The sequence below is a fragment of the Nerophis ophidion genome, linkage group LG05, assembly GCF_033978795.1.
Source record: "Nerophis ophidion isolate RoL-2023_Sa linkage group LG05, RoL_Noph_v1.0, whole genome shotgun sequence".
In the NCBI taxonomy this organism is placed as follows: Eukaryota; Metazoa; Chordata; class Actinopteri; order Syngnathiformes; family Syngnathidae; genus Nerophis; species Nerophis ophidion.
In genome coordinates this window covers 75,383,049-75,389,048 of record NC_084615.1, presented here as the reverse complement: position 1 = coordinate 75,389,048, position 6,000 = coordinate 75,383,049, and the positions used below count along the sequence as shown (strand labels likewise).

General features: G+C 36.9%; 1 protein-coding gene across 4 annotated transcripts in view; it reads left to right on the top strand.

Moving 5' to 3' along the window:
- Positions 1-6,000, top strand: part of gria3b (glutamate receptor, ionotropic, AMPA 3b) — a 420,593-nt gene that overhangs the window by 354,022 nt on the left and 60,571 nt on the right. The gene's annotated exons all lie outside the window — the stretch shown is intronic.

The following is a 6,000-nucleotide window of genomic DNA, read 5'->3' as shown; positions in this document are numbered from 1 at the left end:
GTAGATGGGACACCATGACTGCAACACCTAAGTTGGACCACTTCAATATTTAGTGTTCAATATTAAAATGCTGCATGGCAAAAATGTAACCATCGCATCAGTTTTTAGTCTAATTACCTTTTGAGTTTTAAACAACCATCTTTTTTAGTTTCCTATGGACGTTCTGCTACTTCGCACTGAGGAACCTCTATCAGTGGATGAAACCTTTATTGATTGTGCTTATCTGTTGACATTCCCTGTTGTGTTACAAGCAGATTAAAGCTCTTGAATTGGGTAACATTTATTTGATTGATTATTGGAGGGACGAGACCTTGAGCAGACTGTCAATGTTCCCAGGGGATACATTCCGCTACCCTCGCTATTACCTGAAAGGGTGTGCTTTGGCTTTGTGATTTTCATTACAAAACAGTAAGGTATTTGTGATTTTTTTTTGCTTTTCCATGCAAAAACAGGGGAATATCTCGTACAGATATATGTCTTTACCACCCTCAAACCATTGAGTTGCTTTGATTTTGCCTGTTTTTAATTATGACCCAAAACAGTCTATTTCTGGCTTGTATTTGAAGCAGATGTACAGTAGTCAGCAGTGCATGCAATGATATTTTTTTGTCTTTAAGGAAACTTGCTCATTACTCTTGTACTAGCAATGGTCTGAAGAGCTTTAGATAGTACTTTATTTATTCCGTCAGGAGAGTTCCTTCAGGAAAATTACAATTTTCAGCACAATCCCATTCAAGATCAGACAAACATTACAGGGAGACAGAACAGGATCGCTGACGGGTCTGCCGGCTTCCAGCGCCCCTTACAAAAAAGATGACATACAGGTAAACAAGAATAGAAGATTAAAATAAAATTAAAAAAATCGGTCTCAGCCTGGGCCCTGGAGTGGGGGTGCAGACTGAGGCCAAGGGAAAAAAACTAAACAAAAAAAACAACTCATAGCCATAGTACACATGTAAGAGGGAAACATCAAAGAACACAGAGGACATTAAAGACATTAAAGCAGCAGATACAACCAGACACTTCTACATAAAGCTATGAATAAAAAGTAAAAGAAAGATATCCACTGTGGTGGCCTCTGCGGTGTTCCACGCCATTGTCCGCTGGGGAGGAGGGAGCATGGCCAGATACAGGAGCAGACCCAACAAAGCAACCAAAACAGCCGACTCCACTCTCGGCCAATGTCCAGTCCGAATGGATGAGCGAGGATACGTCCAAGGAGACTGAGGTGTCCGACATCTGCTCACCCAGTCAAGACACCGCAAAGCCTCTCCGTCCCAGCGCTCAGTGCTAGCTCCGCAGCCCTGTCCCCTCATCCGCATCTCCTCCAGTCCCTCCAAACAGACTCCGGTGTGGCAGACACCCAGCAGCTGGTCTCTATGGCCGAAAGGCTCCCGGGAGGCAGATCTATCAGATTTATGCCAAAATAAATCCATCACCATTGAATAATTTAATCGATGCTTATTATAGATAGTGCTCGACTCACCCATATTTTCAGGCTGGCTAATCCTCACCCAAAGGCGCTTGAAGAATACTCATTTGAGTTACTCGGTGATAGGATCCCTGGGTTACATAAAACGTGCCTTCCTCCTTCTGCACACAGACAATGAGTCACAGTTAGCAGGATATACCACAGGTAGAACGGGAATACTTAACAATACAAATACCAGGGATATTCAATTGAATTGTTTTTGGGGCCACATTTCCAGAAAGCTAAGGACCAGGGGAGGGACTAGATTTCTGTCTTTATTTTGTTAGAGCTGCAGGAACGCTCTGGTATTTTTAAGAATCTGCTGCAAAAATGTGAGTCTCTCGCAAGTTTATCGGACTGGACTCACGGTCTACCAGTCGAATAGCCCAAATGATGTTTAAAGAGAGGACCTAACATGGAACCTTGAGGAACACCATTAGTATAACTGAAGAAGTTGAAACGACTATCTGAAGTAAACAAGCTACAGCAACACCTAAATGTGTGACTCCCAAAACGGAGAGGACATAAAGGTGGTGCCTTGAGGAACGTCCCAGGTATGTAAATCACAAGTTTAGACCCCAGTGTTCTGTTTTCAAGCAAGGTAAAACTGTCGATGCAATGATCCGTCAATGTGTATACACTGGTCTAAGTTTCTCGATACAACAGGAATACTTAGTGGTTTTGGTAATTTGCTGCAAAAATCTTTGTCTCCCATGTTTTGAACTGAACCCGCGTGGGTGGTAAGGTGTTGTTACCTGGCCGGATTGAATGGCACTGACTTATACTATATACCAGTGGTTCTCAAATGGAGGTAAGCATACCCCTGGGGGTTCTTGAAGGTATTCCAAAGGGGTACGTGAGATTTTTTTTTTTAAATATATTGTAAAAAATAGCAGCAATTCAAAAATCCTTTATAAATATATTTATTGAATAAAAGTTCAAGAAAATGTGAATGTAAGTTCATAAACTGTGAAAAGAAATGCAACAATGCAATATTCAGTGTTGACAGCCAGATTTTTGGTGGACATGTTCCATAAATATTGATGTTAAAGATGTATTTTTTGTGAAGAAATGTTTAGAATTAAGTTGATGAATCCAGATGGATCTCTATTACAATCCCCAAAGAGGGCACTTTAAGTTGATGATTACTTCTATGTGTAGAAATCTTTATTTATAATTCATTTTTCTTTCTTTTGTTAGTTTATTTCGAACATGAATATTTAAAACACAATACAATACGGACAAAACAATATTACCTCACATTTCATCATGCCCGAAAAGGAGTAGGAAGAAGCAAAGCTTATTTAATCCTTCCCCCTTTCACACTTCAGAGCACCCACAAATACTTACAAACATCTATTGACCCTTTTTACAGCAAAATATCAAAATGACATCCGTGAATAAGCAATACAACAGTTCTGTAACATGCAATTAACTAATCCAGTCAATACCAACATACTGAGATGAGGAATATCTTATTTTCAATAAGCTTGAAAGTGTTTCTCATAATTCTTCTTCTTTGTACTTTGTAAGCACTATTAATTTAAACATCCTCTTAAAGTGGATCATATCAGTACAATGTTTAATTCTTTACTTAATCCATTCCATAATTTAATTCCACATACTGATATGCTAAAGGTTTGAAGTGTTGTACGTGCATACAAATGTTTTAAATTAGATTTTCCTCTAAGGTTATATTAACCCCTCTTTAGTTGAGAAGAATTGTTGTACATTCTTTGGTTATAATTTGCTTTTTACATAATTTTAACTGATTAATTGAATCACTTGTTTATTTTTCAACGAGTTTTTAGTTATTTTTTTATATATTTTTTCCAAATAGTTAAAAAAGACCATTACAGATGAGCAATATTTTGCACTGTTATACAATTTAATACATCAGAAACTGATGACACAGTGCTGTATTTAGTTCTTTATCTCTTTTCAGCCAAAAATGCTTTGCTCTGATTATTTTATTTCATTTTTCATTTTTTTATTTATCTCATTCATTGATGTGCATTTAGAACGATACATAATTATATCACAATTATACAATTTAAATTCACACAATTCCTGAGAAGGAGCAGGATGAAGAAAATTTTATAATTTTTTTTAAAATTTATTTATTTATTTATTTTCGGCAATCTTCACATATAACAAAGAACAACAACAAAAAAAGAAAAAAACAACAAAAAAAACACTCATTTGAGCAATGATTGAGCCGAAAGGGTGTAGGTTGAAGCAACGCTTATATAAACCTACCCCTTCACAACAAGAACAAGGTTCAAAATATATAAAATCTAAAACATGCTTCACTTATATTCCTTTTTTTTTTTTTAAACAATATATAAGCAGCATATATGTAGCACACAGTTTAACATTTAAATCAAACATATACATTTGTACACTTATATATATATATCCATCCATTTTCTACCGCTTATTCCCTTTCGGGGTCGCGGGGGGCGCTGGCGCCTATCTCAGCTACAATCGGGCGGACGGCGGGGTACACCCTGGACAAGTCGCCATCTCATCGCAGGGCCAACACAGATATATACACAATTTATTTAAATTCCATATAAAGTGGTAATATATACATTTTGATATAACCTATATGTATAATTATGAAATCATACATTGTATTTATATACATATTATATATTATTGTCTTTCTAAAACAATGTTTGCTCTTCTTTCTTATATTTACTAATGATAGATGATTTAAAAAGCTTTTTAAACCGGTTTATGTTGGTGCTGTGTTTTATTTCATCCTTTAAACAGTTCCATATTTTAACCCCTGCTTTCCTGCCCCCTTTGACATAATACATTACTTCATGAATATCATTTAAGCCGACACATGTATCCAAATGTAATGAAACAATCAAAAACAAAAAACACAAGAAAAACACAACAAGTGCAAAACTTCATAAAGTATAAACCAAACCAAGAAAATAATAGTAATAATATACACCTCACGGAATGATACAGAGCAAATACAAAACCAGACATAAAATAAGTAAAATAATAAATAAAAAACAAAATGTAAACACTTATGGCTGTCCATATGATCTATATTTTTTTCAATTGGAATATATTTTTACAGTTTTTTATCTCGTTGTAAAGAGAATTCCACAATTTTACCCCCACCACTGATGTACACATTTGTTTTAAAGTTGTCCTTGAATATTGTTGTTTGAAATGACCTTTTCTTCTATGCTCTGTATTCTCAGAAGAGATGACAAACATTTTTTGTAAATTTGCTCGTAATGTTAAGGGGTACTTGGATTAAAAAAAATGTTCACGGGGGGTACATCACTGAAAAAAGGTTGAGAACCACATCTGTATACTGTATATCAGGGGTGCCCACACTTTTTCTGCAGGCGAGCTACTTTTCAATTGACCAACTCGAGGGGATCTACCTCATTTATATATATCATTTATATTTATTTATTTATGAAAGAGACATTTTTGTAAACAAGTTAAATGTGTTTAATGATAATACAAGCATGTGTAACACATATAGATGTCTTTCTTTCACAAAGACAAGAATATAAGTTGGTGTATTACCTGATTCTGATGACTTGCATTGATTGGAATCAGACAGTAATGATGATAACGCCCACATTTTCAAATGGAGGAGAAAAAAAGTTGTCCTTTCTGTACAATACCACATGAAAGTGGTTGGTTTTTAATTCATCCAGCTTCCATACACTTTACAAGAAAAACATTGGCGGCAAATTCCGTAGCTTGCTTGATTGACATTCACGGCACCCGAGGGTCTTGTGAGATGACGCTGGCTGCTGCTAGTTCATTATTATGAAAAAATGACAGAGAGGAAGGCGAGAAACACTTTTTATTTCAACAGACTTTCGCGCCGTCCCTTCCGTCAAAACTCTAAAGGCCGACTGCACATTTCCTATCTTCACAATAAAAGCCCTGCTTCATGCTGCCTGCGCTAACAAAATAAGAGTCTCGGAAAGCTGGCGTGCACATCACTTGTGCACGCCAGCTTTCTGAGGGATCGCTTGTGCACGCCAGTTTTCCGAGACTCTGTATTTAGTTAGCGCAGGCAGCATGAAGCAGGGCTTTTATTGTGAAGATAGGAAATGTGCAGTCGGCCTTTAGAGTTTTGACGGAAGGTACGGCGCGAGAGTCTGTTGAAATAAAAAGTGTTTCTCGCCTTCCTCTCGGTCATATTTTCATAATAATGATCTTGCAGCAGCCAGCGTCATCTCACAAGACCCTCCGGTACCGTGAATGTCATTTAAGTGACGTCTTGGTGAAGATTAATGATCACTAATTTTTAGGTCTATTTTTTTTTAAAAGCCTGGCTGGATATCGACTGACACACCCCCCGCGGTCGACTGGTAGCTCGCGATCGACGTAATGGGCACCCCTGCTGTATATGTTCATTTTAAACATGAGAAAAATGAAGTGCTTGTACAATCTTTAACTACGCACCTGACACTAATGCCAATCAAGAGAAATGGACTTTTGTCAATTATTGTGCTTCATGATCTTACTAACTTTAC